The following is a 22,971-nucleotide window of genomic DNA, read 5'->3' as shown; positions in this document are numbered from 1 at the left end:
AACCTTCTACATTTGCATAGGTTTGCTTTATAAATGAGGAGACCCAAGGCCCAGGAAGGAGAGATACGACACAGTAGAAGGAGCCCTAGATAGATTTGTTGTTGTTGTTGTTGCTGTTGAATTGGCTCTGATTCATGGAAACCTTGCATGTAACAACAAAACATGGCCTGTCCTGTGCCATCTTCATGATCGTTGGTATGTTTGGTTCTATTATTGTGGCTATCGTGTCAAACTATCTCACTGAGGGTTTCCCTTGTTTTCACTGGCCTTCTACTTTACCAAAAATTATGTCCTTCTCTAACAATTGGAGATGGATTTGGTAGACCTGAATTCTGGTCCTGTGTTACTGTAGGGAGGTGGCTTCATCTGGGCCTCACATTCTTCCTGCCTGCAAGGGAAAGGTGGTGTATAGGGATATCACTTATCGTCTGATTTTGTGATTTTTGAGGTAGAGTGACTTGGCTGAGGTTATACAGCTGACTGGATCATGGCAGAGCTAGAATCGCATCTTCTATCCCCTGGTTCAGTGTTTTTAGTTTAGTTTTGTTTCTGTTTTCATTACACCCCACTGCATTCCCATTTTTAAATGCTTTTATCCAAACCCACTTTTTGCTTATTTATTTGGGTTGCTGTGAAAACACTGAAAGGAGACAGCATCGTGCAGTGAAAAAAGTATAAGTTTTGAAACCAAAGAGACCTAGGTTTGTTTCTAGGTCTACCTTCAGGTCTGTGACCTTAGAGCAGTTACGTAACCCCTTCTCAGCCTCAGTTTCGTCATCTGTAAGAGAGGGATAATAATACCTGCCTAGGGGGTTGCTGGAGCCCTGGTAGCACAGTGATTAAGAGCTCAGGCTGCTAACCAAAAGGTTGGCAGTTCAAATCCACCAGCCACTCCTTGGAAACCCTGTGGGGCAGGTCTGCTCTGTCCTATAGGGTCACCATGAGTCAGAATCGACTCCATGGCAGCGAGTTTGGTTTTTGGTTTAGAGAGTTGCTAATCAGATTAAGATGGAGTCAATAAACCATTGAGGCCATAGGTATAAACATTCCGTCTTACATTCAATGTCTTTCTCTCTCTTATTTGGGAGGATAAGGAGCTACATACAGCAAGGCATTTGTGAACCAGGGTGAGGATGAGGTATATAGTGGCTTACCTCATTTTCTACGTAAATAATATTTATTCAGAAACACTTTTTTAGTTCAATACCTTTTGTTGAAAATCTTTTCAAAATATAGTCCATGCCAGTTCTACCCAACGCAATCTACGAATACAATGCAATCCTGATCCAAATACCAACATTATTTAAAGAGATGGAGAAACTAATCATTACTTTCATATGGAAAGGGAAGAGGCCCCAGATAAGTAAAGCACTATTGAAGAAGAAGAATAAATGAGGAAGACTCACAGTACCTGACCTCAGAACCTACTATACAGCTACAGTAGTCAGAACAGCCTGATACTGGTACAACAACAGATATATTGACCAATAGAACAGAATTGAGAGCCCAGATGTAAATCCATCCACCTACAGTTACCTGATCTTCAACAAGGTCCCAAAGATCATCAAATGGGGAAAAGACAGCCTTTTTAACAAATGGTGCTGGCAAAACTGGATGTCCATCTGCACAAAAATGAAACAGGACCCACACCTCACACTGTACACAAAAACTAATTCAAAATGGATCAAAGACCTAAATATAAAGCCAAAAACTAGAAAGATCATAGGAGAAAAAATAGGATCAATGCTAGAGGCCCTAATACATGGCATTAACAGGGTACAAACCACAACCAACAACACACAAACTCCAAAAGATAAGCTAGATAACTGGGATCTTCTAAAAATTAAACACTTATGCTCGTCAAAAGACTTCACCAAAGGAGTAAAAAGAGAACCTACAGATTGGAAAAAATTGTTCGCTATTACAAACCTGACAAAAGTCTAATCTCTGAAATCTAAACAGGAAAATCCAAAACCTCTACAACAAAAAGACATTCCAATTAAACAATGGGCAAAGGCAGACACTTCACCAAAGAAGACATTCAAACAGCTAACAGACACATGAGAAAATGCTTGAGATCACTAACCATTAGAGAAATGCAAATCAAAACCATGATTAGTGCGTTACTGGCACTAATGCAAGAAGCAGAAGATTGCAAATGTTGGAGAGGCTATGGGGAGATTGGAACTCTTATGCACTGCTCATGGATATGCTCTTCCTTAGAAAGATAGAAATAGAAATACCATGTGATTGAACAATCCTGCTCCTAGGAATATATCCTAGAGAAATAAGAGCCATCACATGAATAGACATATGCATGCCCATGTTCACTGCAGCATTGTTCACAATAGCAAAAAGATGGAAACAACCTAGATGCCCATCAGCAGACGAATGGATAAACAAAGTATGGTACATACACACAATGGCGTACCACGCAATGATAAAGAACGATGATGAATCTGCAAAGCATCTCACAACATGGGTGAATCTGGAGGGCATTATGCTAAGTGAAATAAGTCAATCACAAAAGGACAAATACTGTGTGAGACCACTATTATAAAAACACATGAAAAGGTCTACACACAAAAATAAACAATCTTTGATGGTTACGGGGAGGAGAGGGGCAGAGATGGAAAAACACTTAATAGACAATAGGTAAGTGGTAACTTTGGTGAAGGGCAAGACAGTGCACAGTGCTGGGGAAGCCAGCACAGCGTGTACAAGACAAGGTCATGGAAGCTCCATAGACACATCAAAACTCCCTGGTGGACCGAATTACTGGGCTGAGGGCTGTGGGGACCATGGCCTCCGGGAACATCTGGCTTAATTGGCATAACATAGCTTATAAAGAAAATGTTCTGCACTTCACATTGGTGAGTAGTGTCTGGGGTCTTAAAAGCTGGTGAGCATCCATCTAAGGTGCCCCACTGGTCTCACCCCTTCAGGAACAAGGGAGAAGGAAGAAAATTAAAGACACAAAGGAAGCATTAGTCCAAAGGACTAATGGACCACAACTACCACGGCCTCCACCAGACTGAGTCCAATACAACTAGATGGTGCCCGGCTACCACCACAGATGGCTCTGACAGGGATCACAATACATAGGGTCCTGGACAGAACTGGAGAAAAATGCAGAACAAAATTCTAACTCACAAAAAAGAACAGACTTATTGGCCTGACAGACTGGAGAGTATGGCCCCAAGACAGCCTTTTAGCTCAGCAATAAAGTCACTCCTGACGTTCACCTTTTAGCCAAAGATTAGACAGGCCCATAAAACAAAACAAGACTAAAGGGGCACACCAGCCCAGGGGCAAGGGCTAGAAGTCAGGAAGGCACAGGAAAGTTGGCAATAGGGAACCCAAGGTCAAGAAAGGAGAGTGTTGACATGTCGTGGAGTTGCTAACCAATGTCATAAAACAATATGTATAAAAAAAACTAACTGTTTAATGAGAAGCTAGTTTATTCTGTAAACCTTCACTTAAAGTACAATTATATATACATATGTGTGTGTGTGTGTGTGTAGTCCACGTTCCTCCTTTGAAAAGCACAACACTGAATATAATTCAGTTTTTCTTGATGATTGAAAACCTTGCCATGCATCAGGCTTGTTATTCAGAACTTGAATTCAAATTGTTCAGCTGTTTGGCTAAACATGCAGAAGGTGCAAAACTTAGTTGGAATGTGTTGAACTAAGTAAATCTTCTAGAAGTTTGTTGTTTGTTTTGAATTGAAATCCTTGTTAACAATTTTTTGTGGTCCAGACTTCTAAATAGTACAAACATTCCATTTATAATTGTGGAGCTTGGTTATTGTATTCTGGTTAAACAAATGATCAACAGACATTTTTTTTTGAATGCCTACTTTGTTGAAGGACCTGCATCAGGAACCATTGTGAATATGAGGAAATATAAAGATTACCGTGAGGCCTTAAGGAACATATACTCTTATTGGGGAAGCAAGAGGTAAACTCATTAAAAAGTGACTATAACAAGAGCTAAACAAATGAAAGAAGGCTTTGAAGAGAAGCCAGTACTTGAAATGGGACTTGAGCCATGATAGGATTTGGACCAGCAGAGCTCGGTGGTGGGAGGAATGTTTGATGGGCAGGGGCCTTTAAAGCGGAGGGAGTAGTGTGAATGAATGCATGTGGGTGGGAAACCTTGGGGTATATCCAAGGAACTGTAAATTGTTCATTTCAGAGGTAATTAAGGCTAACACAAGACATTTAGCTGGGACAGTTGTTGATACTATGTTTTTGATGATATATGCACTGAATATCCAGATATTTCGAGAAGTGTTTCTTAGGCCCTCGTAGTTGTAGAAAACTGTCATCTGCTGTACATTCTTTTATAAATTACCTTAGCTCTATGTGCTGATAATTTGTAGGTCGCAAGAAAATTCTTAGGGCTTCCAATTTGCCTGTTGTCAGAGGCCTAGACCCATCTTGTGGACACCAGAAGAGTCTGGTATACCAGACAGCACTATCAAGATCCATTCTACTTTATAGAAAACAGCTTTTAGAGTTTTGGGGTAGCTCTTGGGTTTGGATCCCCGCTGCCTTTCCTTAAACACCTCAAGTCAGGATTTTGGAGGAGGGAGAGGAACAGGTTTCTCTAATCTCATCTCTGCTTGCATCACCTGCTCCTGGTTTCCTGGCTCAACCCTGTGCCCACTCCCATGCTACACTGGCTTTTTAAAAGCAGTGCCACTTTCCTCAGAGGGGAAGATAGCATTTCACCTACTGGTCAATAAATTAACATGCTTCCTCTTTATAAAATTGGAAAATGAGAAAGAGGTAAAAACTGTGTAGGATCCTGGAGTTACAGAAGATGAACGCCTTTGTGGAAGGTTTAGCTTCCAGCAGAGGTAAAAATCTGTGATACAGCAATGTGTGCTCCCCATTGAAGTATCTGGGCGGCCATCTCCTTGTTAAAAATTGCTGGATTGATAATCTTTTGAGCATTTCTAAGCATTGATTGATTCTGATAAGGAGAGAAGCGTTGATGAGATTCTCAAAGTCAGCTTTCCACATGTAAAGCAAATCTAGACTGTGCCAAGCAACATGGCATTTTTGCTTTTTAAAGAAGCAGACATTTAGTTAAGTACATCTTCTTTGAGCAGAGTGCTCTTTTAAAGAATTATCTATGTGAGATCAAATTGACAACAGCAACTCAAAAAATTGGATGGGAAGCTTAGGTGGCAGTGAGTTTAAAATAATGGTGGTGGAATAATGTGGAAAGGGATATCACGGAAGATGATACAACTTGAAGAATGTAACCAATGTCACTGAATTGTACATGTAGAAATTGTTGAAATGGTGTATGTGTAGCTATGTATACTTTCACCAAAATAAAAAAAAATTTTTTAAACCTGTGATGTACATAGTACCACGTTTATTTTCTAAGTGAGGAAATTGAGGTGCAGAGAATTGTCCTATAAGGAGTAAAAGCACATACTTTTGCATCAGGAAAACTGACCATGACAAAATCTAGTGCCCCTGAAATGCCAAACCCTGTTCTTAAAGGCTAGGCATACAAAGATTAATAAAACACCGCTCATGTACTCACATCCAGTAGGGGAAGGCTGTCAGTCTTCCCCAAGGCCACACGCAGGGTACCCTAATGCTGTCAGAAAAATTTCTGAACCCTAGAGAGACGCATATAGCCATTTGGCTGACTTTGAACATGACTCTGTGGGAACTTTGGAAAGGGTCAGTTCTTCTGTAGAAAAACCTGCATTTTAAACTGGACAATATCAAGAGCCTTTGTGATGTGAAAAATAAGTAAATTAAAATTTGGCTCAAGATTGTAGAGGCATTTGGGGCTTAACTGGAAATGTAAGTTGAGCAGGACAGACTAGGGACTTTCAAACCTCTTGTTGTGTCTTTTACTTTTCTCTGTGAACAATACCTACCTCTGTGGCCTTATCTTTTCAGAGTAACATTGACAAACATATGCTCTCTTTTTCTTTTATTCTTGGTAAAAGAATCAAATCAATAACTAGATCATACCTCAATAGATGATGAAAAACCATGTAGAACTTTTGTTCACTTAAGACAAGTATCAGCAAACCACTGCCTGTGGGCCAAATCTGGCCTGTTGCCTGATGTTGTACAGCTCATGATTTAAGAATAGTTTTCACTCTAAGATAAAATTATTGGTCTCTACAGGTGTGGAATAAAAGAGGAAGAAGGAAACCAAAGACTTAGAGAAGAAGCTAGTCTATAGAACTAATAGTCTACACAAACCATAGCCTCATCTACCCTGAGACCAGAAGAACTAGGTGGTTCCTGGCTACCACTACTGACCGTTCTGATCAGGAATATAATAGATGGATCCTGACAGAATGGGAGCAAAATATGAAACGGAACTTAAATTCTTAAAAAGTCCAGACTTTCTTGGGGGACATCTAGGTCAACTGTAAAAACACAGTTCATAAAGATAATGTTCTACATCCTAGCCTGGTGACTAGTGTCTGGGGTCTTAAAAGCTTGTAAGTGGCCATCTAAGAAGCAACTGTTGGTCTCTTCCCACCTGAAACAGGAAAATGAGGAAAACCGAAGACTCATGGAAGCAATTAATCCAAAGATCTAGTGGCCCACACAAACCACAGCCTCCTCTAATCTGAGACCAGAAGAACAAGATGGTGCCTGGCTACCACTACCAACCACCCTGCCTTGGGTCACAGTAGAAGGTCCTGGTTAAAATGGGCAAAAAATGTAGAACAAAATTTAAATTAAAAACAAAAAAACCCAGACTTACTGTTTTGAAAGAGGCTGGAGAGGCCCCCAAGACTATTGCCCTAACACAGCCTTCAAACTTGAAACTATAGACACTCCCAAAGGTCACCTTTCAGCCAAATAACAGATGAGGTTATAAAATAAACATCCATGAAAAATGTGCTCCTTAGAACAATCAACTATATGAGACCAAAAAGGCAACATTTGCCCAAAAACAAAGATAAGAAGACAAGGGAGGGACAGGGAATCCAGGCTAGTGGAAACAGGAAACCCAGGGAGGAAGTAGGAAGGGTATTGACACATTGTGGGAATGCAACCAATGTCATGAAACAATTTGTTTAAGAATCATTGATTGGAAAATTAATTTGCTATGTAAACTTTCACCTAAAGCACAATAAAATGTTTTTTAAAAAATCCAGATTTACTGGACCAGTTCTGACTGGAGAACTACCCAAGACAATTGCCCTGAGATACTCTTTAAACCTTGAATCAAAACTGCTCCAAGAGATCATCTTTAACTAAATAACAGATTGACTCATAAAATAAACAATATCATGCATGAGTTCTGTGATCCTTTAAAGAATCATCTCTGTGAGACTAAATGGTCAATATTTATTCTAAAGCATAGAAGAGAAGAAAGGGGGGCAGGGAAACTAGATTACTGGGAACAGAACAACCAGAATGCAAACAATGAAAAACGACATACTGTGAAAAATGTAGCCAATGTTACTGAACAAATTGTGTAGAAATTGTTAAACGGGAACCTAATTTGCGTGTAAACTTTCACCAAAAACACAATAAAATATTATTTTTAAAGTGAATGGTTTTCACATTTTTAAATGGTTGAAAAACATGAAAAGAAGGATAATATTTCATGGTGTGTGAATATTATATTAAATTTACATTTCAACAGCAATGAATAAAGCTTTATTGGAATGCAGCCACTCTTATCATTTATGTATTGTCTATGGATGCTTTTATGTTACTACGATGATGCTGAGTAGTTGCAACAGAGACTGTATGGCCAGTAGAGCCTGAAATATTTAACTATCCAGCCTTTTACAGAAAACCCTTGCCAACCTCTGTCTCAGAGCACTAATAATACAATATAAGAATTGGTTCTATTCATATTCATCTCCCAGCTAGACTTTTCAGCTTATGGAAGGTTCCACTTTGCCTAGGATGAAGCTTTACTCCTCACTGGTACTTCATAAATGTTTGTGGAATGAACGAGAAAATGAGTGAATGGTGTGGGTTTGATCACGTCAGTTCTCCTCTCTGGGCTTCAGTTTTCCCTTCTGTGAAATGAGTGTTGGCTAAGGTGATCTTGGGCCTGTCTAGCTCTAACATTGTATATTTTATGTTAAGTTTATTGTAGCCTCAAATACACATTCAGTTAATTGAATCTTCTTTTCTTCAACTTTGGATTTTCCCTTAGTGACCGTCTGACTATTGGTTGGTTTCCCAGATGTGTAAGTATCATGAAGGGGATGCCCTTAATACCTAACTTTATCATTGTGTCTGATGTTAGTGAAGGATGCTTGGGGTGCAATGGTTAAGCACTCGGCTGCTAACCCAAAGGTTGGCAGTTCAAACCCACCCAGCAGCTCTGTGGGAGAAAGACCTGGTGATCTGCTTCCATAAAAATTATGGCCAAATAAGTGGATATCCATCTACAAAAAAATGGAACAAGACCCGTACCTCACACCATGCACAAAAACAAACTCAAAATAGATCAAAGACCTAAATATAAAATCTAAAACGATAAAGATCATGGAAGAAAAAACAGGGACAATGCTAGGGGCCCTAATGCGTGGCATAAACAGTATACGAGACATTACTAACAATGCAGAAAAGAAACTAGATAACTGGGAGCTCCTAAAAATCAAACACCTACGCTCATCCAAAGACTTCACCAAAAGAGTAAAAAGATTACCTACAGTCTTGGAAATAGTTTTTAGCTATGACATTTCCGATCAGCATCTGATCTCTAAAATCTACACAATACTGCAAAAACTCAACTACAAAAAGACAAATAACCCAACTAAAAAATGGGCAAAAGATATGGACAGACACTTCACTAAAGAAGACGTTCAGGTAGCTAACAGATATGTGAGGAAATGCTCACAATCATTAGCCATTAGAGAAATGCAAATCAAAACTGCAAGGAGATTCCATCTCACTCCAACAAGGCTGACTTTAATCCAAAAAACACAATAAATGTTGGAGAGGTAATGGAGAGGCTGAAACACTTATACACTGCTGGTGGGAATATAAAATGGTACAACCACTTTGGAAATCTATTTGGCACTTCCTTAAAAAACTGGAAATAGAACTACCATATGGTCCAGCAATCCCACTCCTTGGAATATATCCTAAGAGAAGTAAGAACCTTTACACAAACAGTTACATGCATACCCATATTCATTGCAGCACTATTTACAATAGCAAAAAAATGGAAGCAACCAAGGTGCCCATCGTTGGATGAGTGGCCAAATAAATTATGGTATATTCACACAATGGAATACTACACATCGATAAAGAACAATGATGAATCCATGAAATATTTCATAACAGAGGAACCTGGAAGGCATTATGCTAAGTTAAATAAGTCAGTTGCAAAAGGACAAATATTGTATGAGACCACTATTATAAGAACTCGAGAAATAGTTTAAACAAAGAAGAAAATATTCTTTGATGGTTGTGAGAGTGCGGAGGAAGGGAGGGAGAGGGGTTTTTACTAATTAGATAGTAGATAAGGACTATTTTAGGTGAAGAGAAAGACAACACACATTACAGGAGAGGTCAGCACAACTGGACTAAACCAAAAGCAAAGAAGTCCTGAATAAATTGAAGGCTTCAAAGGCCAGCAGTTTAGGGACCATGGTTTCAGGGGCTATCTAAGTCAATTGGCATAACAAAATCTCTTAAGAAAACACTCTGCATCCCACTTTGGAGAGTGGCGTCTGGAGTCTTAAATGCTATCAAGCAGCCATGTAAGATTGGAGCAAAGGAGAATGAAGAACACCAAAGACCAAAGGTAATTATGAACCTGAGAGATAGAAAGGGCCACGTAAACCAGAGACTACATCAGCTTGAGACCAGAAGAACTAGATGGTGCCTGGCTACAACCGATGACTACCCCGACAGGGAACAAAACAGAGAACCCCCTGAGGGAGCAGGAGAGCAGTGGAATACCGACCCCAAATTCTCGTAAAAAGACCAGACTTAATGGTTTGACTGAGACTAGAAGGACCCCAGAAGTCACGGTCCCAGACCTTCTGTTAGCCCAAGACAGGAACCGTTCCCAAAGCTAACTCTTCAGACAGGGATTGGACTGGACTATGGGATAGAAAATGATACTGGTAAAGAGTGAGCTTCTTGGATTAAGTACACATGAGACTATGTTGGCATCTCCTTTCTGGAGGGGAGATGAGGGGACAGAAAGGGTCAGAAACCAGCTGAATGGACACCAAAATAGAGAGTGGAGGGAAGAAGTGTGCTGTCTCATTAGGGGGAGAGCAACTAGGGGTGTATAGCAAGGTGTATATAAATTTTTGTATGCGAGACTGACTTGATTGGAAGGGTAATGAGGGATAGTAGGAAAGGGCAAAGCACTTAGAGTCAAATTAGTTTGAGACCCAGCTACTATACTCATTGGAGGTCAATTTATATTATTTGTTAATGGAGATAATACTCATTATTTACCTTTATCAGTCACCACTGAGTCCCTTACAAGTAAAGATAATGCATTATTTATTCTTTGTATCTCACACTGCTCAGTACCTAGTGTCTTAGGCTGGGTTCTCTAGAGAAGCAAAATCAGCAAAAAGTATAAATATATGTATAGATAGAGATTTGTATCAAGGAAATGGCTCATGCGATTATAGAGGCTGGAAGGTCCCAAGTCCATGGGTCAGGATTCTCCTGATGAACGTAGCCACAGGGGCTGATGAACCCAAGATCAGCAGGTCAGAGATCAGGGCTCTTGTTCACAGGCTATGAAGACCGATGAATCCCAAAGATCAGCAGGCAAGACCACAGGTAAGATGCTAGCTCCAGTCCCAAGACCGGAAATTAGATGAACAGGAGCCAGCTGCAGGATCCAGAGCCAGCAAAAGCCAATAAGTCTTTCCAGAAAGTCCACTTATATATTCCTTGCAGACCACACCCGCAAGGAAACTTACTTTCACCTGATTGGCTACTGACAGCAGATCCCGTCTTGGAGGTGATCACATAATATCAAATCTCATAATGGAAATGATTACATCATCATACGAGTATCAAATCATTGAGGATCATGGCCCAGCCAAGTTGACACACAACCTTAACCATTACACCTAGTATGTGGTAGACTTGATATATGCCTCCTGTCTTAGTCATCTAGTGCTGCTATAACAAGTAAAAGTGGATGGCTTTAACAAAGAGAAGTTTATTCCCACACAGTCCAGTAGGCTAGAAGTCTGAATTCAGGGCACCAGCTCCAGGGGAAGGCTTTCTCTCTCTGTTGGCTCCGGAGGAAGGTCCTTGTCATCAGTCTTCCCTTGGTCTGGGAGCATCTCAGCACAGGAACCTCAGGTCCAAAGGATGCGCTCTGCTCCAGGCACTGCCTTCTTGGTGGTGTGAGGCTCCCAACTCTCTGCTTGCTTCCCTTTCCTTTTTATCTCTCTTGAAATAAAGGTGGTGAAGGCCACACCCCAGGGAAGCTCCCTTTATATTGGCGCAGGAATGCGACCTGGGTAAGGGTGTTATAATCCCACCCTAATCCTCTTAACATAAAATTACAATCATAAAATGGAGGACAAAGGTACAATACTAGAAATCATGGCCCAGCCAAATTGATACACACATTTTTGGGGGAATATAGTTTTTTATAATTCAATCCATGACACCGCCTGAATTAAACTGAACTGGTTTCACATATCTTTGTGTGTGTGTGTGTGTGTGTGCTGTAGGTAAAAGTTTATAGCTCAAGTAAATTTCTCATTCAAAAATTTATACATGTTTTGTGACATTGGTTGCAATCCCCACAATGTGACAGCACACTCCCTCTTTCCATCCTGGGTTCCCTGTGTCCATTCGACCAGTTCCTGTTCCTTCCTGCCTTTTCATCCTGCTTTTGGATAGAGCTGCCCATTTGATCTTGTATATCTGAATGAACTAAGAAGTGCGTTCCTCACATGTATTATTTTTTGTTTTATAGTCCTGGCTAATCTTCGAAGAATGGGCTTCGGGGAATGGTTTCAGTTGTGGGTTAACAGAGCATCTGGGGGCTATAGTTTCAGGGGTTCCTCCAGTCTCTGTCAAACCATTAAGTCTGCTCTTTTTATGTGAATTTTAGTTCTGTTTTACATTTTTCTCCTGCACTGTCCGGGACTTTCTGTTGAGCTGACTTTACATATAATCTTGCATGGATTATGAAATGTGGAATGTTTGAGCTAAAAGGATCTCAAAGGCCCTTTCAGTTCCATGTTAGCAACTCAAGGCAGATGTTGGGCAGAAATGACAAAATAGTCATGATATTCTTTTCAGCTTAGTATCTTTCCTGACCTGAGCTTCACAACCTTCAACATAGCTCTCTGTAAGTCCCTTACCATTCAATTAAAATTATCACTGGAGGAAAAAAACTATTTACTGTCCTGGATTGAATCTGAATTCTACTTTGTAAATGAAGAACCCCAGACCAGAAAGGTGATATGATTTGGCCAAGGTCACAGAACTAACTAGTTGCAAGGTGAGCTGGAAATAGAATCTAGGTCTCTAGGCTCTCCATCCAGTGCTCTGTCCACTACATAACATTTGCATTCTAGCAAAAGTTTTAGTGCCTTCAAGCTAAGGCATGAGCACTGGAGGAAATTTCTAACAAGAGCAAACCAGATTTTTTTTTTTTTTTTTTGAGATGCGAGGACCTTCGAGATACTCCAGTCATATGGCTGTCTCCTAGTGATTCAAAAGCCAAGCCACACTTTCACTAAGGGCGTTTCAGTTCCAAGCAAAGATACAAGGTCCCAGAGACCCAGGTAGATAAGATGAGTACTCTGCCCCTAGAACTTATAGACCTATAAACAATGAAAAAACAATGATAAGTGAGCTAACAGAGATATGCTTAGAGCCCTGCAAGGACCAAAAGGCATGACCCCTCATTACCTGGAGAAGTTATGAAGGGCTTAAGAGAGAGAGTAACTTCTGAGCTGATTCACCCAGGGAAAGAGTAGAAAGGGTGTTGCATCAGAGGGAACTGTTCCTGCGAAAATATGGGGCTGTGAAAGAGTCTGGCATGTACAGGGATTAGCATAGAGTTCCATGTGTGAAGAGCACCTGGTACTTGAGAAATGGGAAGGGATAGCAGTGGGGGAGGGCAGGGGAATAAGGGGAGCGTCAGGAGAAGGGCCTGGAGAGAGAAGCAAAAGGAGCCTGCTCCAGAGAAGTCTACAAAGGCTTATAAGACCTATACAATTACAACATATAATAGAATGATCCAATGCTTTTCAGAGGCTCAGAGGAAGTTCAGAGAGCTCAGAGAAGGGAGTATTGGGTGAAAGTGGAAAAAATGCTTTGGCATTCTTGGAAAGGGTGTAATGGGAGGGGGGTGGGGGGCTCGTGACCTTGTTTGGTGCTTGCTAGGGCTCGGACTGCTCTTTTGGAAGAGAAAACATTCCAAGTCTGCAAGGAGGAGAATGCTGCTTCTCAAACTTGCCATCTGCCTGACACTGCCTGGAGTGTAACATTCGGGGTGCGTGATTATCATTGCTAAGTGGATCTTCAGGGAAAACCATTATCAACCCTATATGTTCTTTTTTCTTTTTTTATTCTTTCTATTTTTGTTTAGGTTCAGGCATCGAAAGTGCTGAGTGCACATAGATTTTTTTGAGTTGAGGAAAAGGCTTGCTTTGAACGCTTGGGCTTCTCTTTCTCTCTTTAAAAAATGTAAATCCCTTCTATATTTAGAAAAGGGAGACACTATCTCTCTCAATGGTTTCGTCATCCTCCCATCCACTCAAAAACTTCAGAATTATCTCCTCCATTTCTCTCACTACTCCATTTTCAAGTCCTCTTCATTCTCCCCCCAAATTATTCTCACCTGTATCCTCTGTTGTCCAGCCCTTTACTTGAAGCTCTCAGTCTGGGTTATGCTAACAGCCTCTTTACTGATCTCCCTGACTCCAAGATCTCCTTATCTGCCCAGCCTTTGCACTGCTGCCAGGCTGAGCTCCCCAAAACACAGGTTAAACTATGGCACTGTCTTCCTCTGAAGCCATTGGCAGTGCCTCATCACACAGAGAATAAAATATAAAATCTTCAGCACACTGTTCAAGGCCATTTTGAGCCTTGTCTATGCTTTGTCAGCCCGACCTTCAGAAATGTAAAATGAATAGAAGAAAAATTAATTTATGGAGTAAACTTAATATATTACATTAAAAAAGCAACATTAATCTTGTAATGACAATAAATAAAAAAGCAAAACTACTAAAATCAAAAATTATTTTTAAGAAATATATCTTGACTACTGCCCTTGAGGGGGAGGTGGATAAGATGGGCAGACAGCTCCATTTGTGTTAATACTTAATAGCTAACATTTAAAAAAAAAAAAAATTTACTAGGTGCTTAAAACATGCCAGGTCATGTTGCAAGAGCTTTATAAGCTTTAGATTTATAAGTATTTGATCTCACAACAATCTTATAAAATAGATATTATTTTCCCCGTTTTACAAACAAGGAAACGGAAGCACAAGGAGGTTAAATAATTTGCCCAAGGTCATACCAAAACCAAAACCAAACCCGTTCCTGTCAAGTCAATTCTGATAGGGTAGAGTAGAACCGCCCCATAGGATTTCTAAGGAACAGCTGGTGGATTCAAACTGCCGACCTTTTGGTTAGCAGCTGAACACTTAACCATTGTACCACCAGGGCTCCATGAGTATTAAAGAAGAGATTGGAATCGAAGCAGCCTGGTCCCTAAATTCTGCCCTTAATGACAACCCTATATTAAAAACCATTGGAGAATTAGCAGAAAGAGTAAAAAAAAAAATAAGCACCAGTTAATAGTGGAGAATGTGCAGGCAGCATATAAAGCTGTTGGGACGAAACTGACTGGGAAACAAAGATGGATAGTCAAGATTGGGTAAGTGATGTTTTGTTGAGGCCACCTTGACGCGAACAATATTTTGACATTCGCACCTACATAATTCATTACAATTCATTTCTATAAAGAGTAAACCATTAAAATTTCAACTTAAAAAAACCCATTATGTAGTCTGTACAAAAGAAACTTTTCCCAAGGGTCAGATAGGAGAATTCAGGAATGGGCCAGAGTCAAAGATGTGAGAGATAGTAAAGCTTAGAAATGGGGAAAATTGTTACACATGTTATTTGTTCTTTTTTTTTTGTGATAGTTTATTAGCTTGATTTTTAGAGTCACGGAATGTCCATGGTGTGAAAATGCCCTATTTAAAAAAAGAGACTTGCAGGAGGAAGAGGTTAAGCAGTTGAGTTCTAACCACAACCTGACTTGGGGAGAAGCAGAAGGAGGCCTCAGCCAAGCGGTAGAAGGAAAGTCGCTTTCCGTTCTGTTTGTCAGAAAGAGCAAAGAATCAAAACACCACTTTTGCAATGGGTGAGTTTACAAAATAGCAGGAAGTGTGACAAAATTTGAAGACATGACACATTTTTGAAACATCTTCATATAGTACCTTTTTGCTTTGGGGCCACATTTTCTATTTGAAAATTGGGGATGTTTGATGAAATGGCATCATCTTTGGTATTATCTGTAAATCAAGACAAAGGATTGTTAGAAAATTGGGATACAGAACCTGGTTCAAATCCAGGCTTCACCACTTACCAGCTGTGTGACTTTAGGCAAATCTCATCCTCTCTGAACCTCAGCTCCTTCAGTGATTAAAGGGGCATAATAATACTGTGTAAGTCTTAGGGTTGTTGTGAGCCTTAAATTATTGTGCATCAACTAATCAGCGTTCAGTAAATATACCAGATGGCAAGAATGGTTAGAGGATTATAACTGATGCTCTATTTATTTGTATTACTTCTCTGTTTTCATTATTTTTTGTATCATAAACATATATTGCTTTCATAATTAAAAATGGAAACAATAAAACATTCTTTTTTAAAAGAACAAGCATATTTTCTCACAGTTTGACATTTGCTCTCCCCACCTTTGTCTCTTTCATGCCTGTGTTCCTGCTGCGTAAAGCATGGGTCCTTTCTATGTAGTGATCTTAGGAAGATGCAGTAGGGTGTTGGTTATTCTCTCCACTCTAGCATGGCTCTACGGGGGTCAGCTCACTGTACCCAGGCTTGCAACACTTAAATGAGGCTGCAAGCAGTGGTAGCTTAGTGCCCCCAGGGAACTCTGTCCTCTCCATTAAATATCAATACTGTCCTGCCATTCCCTCGGCCTACCACTCAACTGGATGCTCCCCAGCCACCCCCAGTCCTCAGGGAGCTCCTTTTTTTTCCCCCTTCTAGTTTCATTTATTCAACACCAAAGCCTGGAGGCACTGACATGGGCTGCAAGAGTTGAGCCTACAGTTGGTCTTTGAAAACTAGGGAAAGAGTGGGCGAGTGCATTAAATGAAGCAAAACTCTGGCAGGAAACCAGCTTCTAATCTTAAGCTTCCCCTGGTTCTCTTCTTTGTCTTTATAATTTTAGGTTTGTGGGTCCCGGATCTCCATATTTGCCTTCTGGAGCAGCCTTGGCAATAAGGAAAACATACCCTGTAGATGTAAGGACTTAGGACTGAGTTACTCCAGCCTCAGGAAGCACTGGCATAACCAGGGGCCCTGTCAAATTTGAAGCCACCCTGCCTGTCCAACCCTCCCAGCCAACAGGTCTATTCTCAGAGTCATGGAGGTAGGGGAAGAACCAAAGTTTCAAGATCTTCCAAAGTCTGTGGGTTTCTGAGAGTATGAGGGATGGTTCATCAGCTTATTATTCCCACTCCTGCTCACTTGTTCCCCATCTCAGTAAACGTCCCCGCCATCCACCCAGCTGCCTAAGTCAGAAATCTAGCAGTCGTGCTCGGCCGTCAGCTCCTACATCCAATTATTCATGCAATCCTACTCATTCTATTCCCTTTAAAAAAGCTCTTGGAGCCATCCACTTCCTTCCATTTCCACTGCTACTAACCAGTCCTGACAACCATACCTTCCTGCCTCTACAATTGATATCGCCCAAATAGGATATTTGTTTGAATGACAGCTAAAGAGGGTAAGGAACATGTAAGGGTCACAGAGCCAGTCAGTGACAGGCAGATCCAGAGAGAAATCTAGGTTTTCTGACTCAAAGTCCAGCTCTCCTCCCTGGCACTACCATGCTTCATTTGTTCGTTCATTCTTTTGCTGTATTGAGCCGGTAGTAGGTGCCAGATGCAGCACTAGACACAATTATTTGTGTCCCTCTGGGGTCCCTCCAGTGTCACCTGCCGGGGTGGCTCCCCATGTTGGATTATGGTTTTCTGCTTGTTAATTTATGTTTCTTTACTCCTGCATATTCGCAACCACTGACAGAGTAATACATCTCGCAGGCTCCTTCTGGTCCTCTCATTCCAGGATTCCACAAGTGGGCTTCTGCATGGTCAGCTCACAAACAGCTTCTGAGCTAGCAAGGTTAATAGAAAATACAAGCATTGAGGCATGTCTCCAAAGGAAAACAGTCAGTCTGGGTGGGTTCAACATTTAAACCATAAATAAGTGGAATTATTTCGATCTAGACCACACTTATAAATCTACATAAGAAGGGAGAACAGGAAAATTGATCTGGTTCAGTTTTTATTCTTGACTTCTTAGGAAAGCGGAGCTTAGAGCACGATAGGTTCCCCAGTGTACCTAGGATCCCATTAATTCATTCAAGATATGTTAATAAAGGTGTGATACATGCCAAGCACAGTGATAGGTGCTGGGAACACAATGGTGCATCACATAGAACCTGCCCTAGAAGAGCTTATAGGCTAATGGAATCTGACCTAACCTATTACTTAACTTCCTTTTAAATATATTCATTTCTGGATACAATCTTTACAAATTTCAAATGCAGGATTATAGAATCACAGACTCTAAGGGACATAAAGGCAATATTCATCTAGCCCAGTGCTCTCTCCTCTTAGCCAATGTTTGAATCTCTTTTACAATATTCCTGTTAAGCAATCATGTGATCTCCCCTTGGACACCTCCAATAATGGGGGACTTACTACATCAAGGTAACCTGCTCTATTTGTAAAAAGCTGCAGGGGTTAGAATGTACTTTCCTATGCCAGACCAAAATCAGTTTCCTTAAGACTTGTATTGTGTTCTGACCTCTGGGTCTATACAGGACAAGACAGTCTCTTCAGCTCCGAGTCAGTCCTGGGCTACGTGTGGATTGTTATTCTGTCCCCCAAGCATTCTCTTCTCCAAACCAACAAATATTGATTGAACACCCACCATGTGCTGGGTACTGTAATGGGTGCTGGGCAGGGTACAGTTCTGAAGAAGATAGAAAAAACCTCTGTCCTTAGGGAGCTACAGCCTAGAACTTGAATATGAGCCACTCTCCAAGTGTCTTGGGCAGTTTGAACTGAAGCCAGAGAGTTCCCTGAGGCAAATCCCCGTGACCTAAGCTTCTTGGCACTGGAAGCTCAGTAATGGTACCCACTGTTATGATTATCATCATGACTGACAGATATAACCATTTTAAAGCCAGTGAAGCCTCTAGATATTATAGTATTGTAAGAATACTGCTTTCAGAAATGGAGGGAAAAACATATTGGCATTTTTTATATGAATGGCAATAATTACCTCACTTATTATCTCATTTTCCCATCTACAAATCCCATATTTCCCAGAAATCAGCAAGTTTTATAATAAATGAATTGGGTTAACTTCTACTCTGTAGTTATTTATTCAAATTTGTATCACTCTCCTAACTCTGTTAAACCAAATGTGAGATTCTAGTGCAGAATAGCAGCTTCACTGAGGAATGAGTTATAGGTTTGGGGCCAGGCTGTCTTCCTCCTTCCAGCTGTCGGCTAGAGAAATTAACCTGTCCACGGAGCTGTCTTCAGCCATCATCTTACTCAGCATGCTATGGATGACAGGATTTTCTTCCAACATCAAGAGAGTTTTCAGCTTTTCTAAAAACTATGTCTTGGCTTCCTTATCATTTTACATCACAGTTTGCTCAACATTTGGTCAAGGAATTGGTAGAAATGGGAGTTATTTACTGCAAAGTACGTAGTCTCTCCTCTCAGTTGAAACCACTGTTCTTCCTGTTTCTCTGTTACCGTCAGATAATCCACCATCTTGGGTGGGGGTGTGCATGAATCTACCACCTAACAGCTGACTAGAGGCGGGGAAGTGACCACAGGATGTCACCATCTCTGTCAGAAGAGTGGTAAGTATTTAGCAATAAGGACTCGTATTTACTGGTAATGCAGAGTTACATATCTGGAAAGTTGTTCCACGCTCACTGTGCTGCTGAGATGAGAGTTAAGATCTCTTTCATTAAGTCTCCTCCACTGACCTTGTATGCTAACAAGGTTTTTTTTTAATATGTCCTATGTCTTGGAATATTAATCATAATGGTATTTATAATAGCTAATACTTATTATTTTTAATACTTATTATCTACAATAAGCCTAGTGTCATGCTTGGCACTTTATACATTTTACCTCAATTAATCCTCACAACAATCTTCTGAGGTAACAATTGTTCTTTTTATACAGATGAGAAAGCTGGCTTAGAGAGGGTGAGTGCCTTGATCGTGGCAATTGGGCTAATACGTACAGATGCCAGGATTCAGACACAGTCTGATCATGCACAGAGCCTGGGTCCTTTTTACTTTCCTGCTCCACCAGCCTGTACACTCACATCCAATCCAGAAAAGAGAGGGCCACATTCAGTCATTCCTTCCTTGCTTGTTCACTCCCTTCCATTATTTGTGTCCTTATTTATCTCTCACAGAGGATTGTAAGTTCCTGTGAGGGAAAGAACCATGACTTAGTCATCTTTGTGTCTGTATCCCTCCCCAGAGACTAGACCATTTAAAAAAAAAAAAAAAATTTGCTGTCAATACTGACTCATAGTGACCCTTTAGGACAGGGTAGAACTGCCCGATAGGGTTTCCAAGGCTGAAATCTTTATGGAAGCAGACTGCCACATCTTTCTCCCATGGAGTGAGTGGTAGGTTCCAACTGCCAACCTTTCAGATAGCAGCCAAGTGCTTAACCATTGCGCCACCAGGGCTTCTAGACTAGAACATAAACCTACTGCCATTGAGTCAATCCCAATTCATAGTGACCCTATGGGACAGAGTAGAACTGCCCCCATAGGCTTCCCAAGGTTATAATCTTTATGGAAGCAGACTGTCACATCTTTCTCCCGTGGAACAGCTAGTGGGTTCAAATAGTGGACCTTTCAGCTAGCAGTTGACACTTAACCACTGCACCACCAGGATCCTTTTAGACTAGAATATAGTAGGGTTTAAGTAAATGCTTTGTAAGTGAAAACATTCACACACACCAGAGTACAATTCTATAGCTGCAATTTCTGGCTCTTAGTTAAAAATTACAGAAAGACCCCTATTTAAGATTAATAAGGAATCAAATCACCTTAAGATGGTAGCCTTGGAAAGAATAAACAGTAAGACCTTTTTTTTACTTTGGCTCCAATTTATGCATCTTCGAGTAAATGGTTTGCACTTCATTATCAACCTAAAGGTTGACGATTCGAACCCACCCAGCAGCATTGTGGAAGAAAGGCTTGGTGATCTGCTTCTGTAAAGATCACAGCCAAGAAAACCTTACGGAGCAGTTATACTCTGTAGCACATGAAGTTGCCATAGGCTGGAATCGACTCAGCAGCAGTGAGTTTTTATTTTGCTGTCCAAAGCCAGACAGAATTAGATATTCCAATCAGTGTACCACTCAAAAGTAGTTAAGCAGACATGCAGTTGCTCAAATATGGATAGAAAAACTTACTGCTCTGCAGAAATAAAAAAGCTTTCCGAGAATTAGAAGAAATTCCTGGGAATCAGAGAGCATAGGAAGAATGCTCTCCCTTTATACAAAATTGGCTTCACTTGGAGCAGTTGTAGATTGAGAGAAAAAATTCCCTGCCATTAGTATTTTAAAACCCTGACACCTTAAAGCCATGATTCCAATGAGAATGAAACAAACATGGAACAAATGGGTATGTAGGGACAAGCAAGCCAGGAGAAGAAAGCAGACTATAAACTTTTCTATGTGCCAGGCACTTAGTTACATTCTTTGTTTTTATCCTTACAACAGTCTGAGTGGTAGATAAATTTTACAGATGTAGAAATGAAGCTTGGAGAAGTTAAGTAACTTGGCCAAGGCCGCCTTGTTGGTTAATATAGAGCTGAGAGAATTGAGCCCAATCCGTCTGATCTGACTCCAAAGCTTAAGCTCGTAACCATTAACGTTAATCATTAACTACACTTAACTAACCATTTCATCTGTTCCTTTGTGAACAAGGACTGAAGGTTAAATACTAGCACCCCACTGCATATTATTTATTGTCTTTGTAATTACGTAAAAGCTAAATGTATAGTTTTCATTCTGTAGAATGGATGCTATCATTCTAAATTAACCTTTTTTTTTTTTTTTTTGGTCAGTGTAAATACTGAGCTAACAACCTCCTCTAGATAAAGTATAGAGACATCTAGACTCAGCAGCTACAAACTGACAATTTTATTAAAAAAACTGATGCCCAGGGTGGGCAGACCAGATAAGCAGCAGCCGTTATAGACATGGGCCTGATAAAAAATGCTACTTGTTTCACTTATAGAGTGCATTATGGTCTACAAGGTACTTCATATATATTATCTTATTTGATCCTCAAAACAATATTACTGAATTGTACATGTAGAAATTATTGATTTGGTGTGTGTTCTGCTGAGTATATTCTCAACAACAAAAATAAAATATAAAAAAATATTAGGTTGGTAGGATAAATAATATTATCCATACAGATGAGGGAACTCATCCAGAATTATAAATCTGGTAAGTGGTAGAACTGGGACACAAGTTTAGACACTGAGAACCCAAATCCCAGATAAATGAACCTTAACCCTTAGACAATGCAGATGAACTGTGCTCAAATCTTGACTCTACCACACATCTCCATAAGCTTCAGTTTTCTCATCTGTCAAATAGGGTAAGGATGTCTACCTAACAGGATTGTGAAAACTAAATGAAATAATGTAGGTAAAGCCCTATCTATATAGTATTGAACAAAACAATCATAAATCCTGCCCTTATAAAATTTATACTCTGGAGTTAGGAAGTGGGGAGTGGGAAGCATTCAATAATTACACACCTATAAAATTGTGATAATAATAATTGCTATAAAGGAAAAGTCCAGAGTATGATGCATATATGTAATAGGGTGACCTAACCTGGTATGTGGCTCAGGCCCCCTGAGGCAGTGACAGCTAAACTGAGATCTGAAGGATTGAGTGGGAGTTAGGTAAAGCGGAGGTGGGCATGGGTGTGGGTTGCAGCAAACAGTGTTCAAGGCATAAGGAGAATCATTGATGAAGATGCTTGGTGCACATGAGGAACAAAGAAATGACTTGTGTGGCTGGAATGTAAAGAGTTCCAGGAAGAATGATGTAAAAGGATACTGGAGGGGTAGGTGTGGGACCTTGAAGGTCAAGTTAAGAATTTTGAACTTTATCCTAAGGGCAATGGAAAAATCATCAGAGGGCTTTAGGCAGGAAAGCAACATGATTAGATCTGAGCTTTAAAAAACTCAGAGTTCCTAAGTAGGGAAAGTTGGATCTTTTTAAAAGGCTTCCTTTCATTTTTTTTGAACAAGTACTGCCATAGCATCCCTTACATTGCAGAGAGAACTATAGTCTGGTTCGTTTGAAATGTAGAACCAGAACACTTAGACTGGGGCAAGTACCAGCTCCTCGCTTTGCTACCTTCAGGATCTAGAACAAGTAATCTCAAAGGCTATCTCTGATCTTGCCACTTTATGCAGTTGTTTCTTCCTCAAAGCAAGAATTAACTTCCAAACCCTAAAAAAGTACATTGAAAACCAGTATAGGACATTTCTGGAAAGTTCACTTATCCATTCTTTTGTTGAGTAAACATTAAGCATCAACTATGTACTCAGCTGAGTGCTGGGGGTACAACAATGAATAAGATAAAGGCACTATACTTTAGGAAATCGTGGTTTGGGGTTGAGATAGCCAGAAAAATAAACATGTAAC

General features: G+C 40.3%; 1 long non-coding RNA gene across 1 annotated transcript in view; it reads left to right on the top strand.

The window, feature by feature from the left end:
- Positions 1 to 22,971, top strand: part of LOC126078807 (uncharacterized) — an 83,251-nt gene that overhangs the window by 45,811 nt on the left and 14,469 nt on the right. The window contains exon 4 of the long non-coding RNA XR_007518161.1: positions 19,022 to 19,125. This is a non-coding gene — a long non-coding RNA (uncharacterized LOC126078807). The remainder of the gene's footprint in view (positions 1 to 19,021; positions 19,126 to 22,971) is intronic.

Source organism: Elephas maximus, chromosome 7 (genome assembly GCF_024166365.1).
Source record: "Elephas maximus indicus isolate mEleMax1 chromosome 7, mEleMax1 primary haplotype, whole genome shotgun sequence".
NCBI classification, from domain to species: Eukaryota; Metazoa; Chordata; class Mammalia; order Proboscidea; family Elephantidae; genus Elephas; species Elephas maximus.
This window is presented reverse-complemented; position numbering and strand designations above follow the sequence as displayed.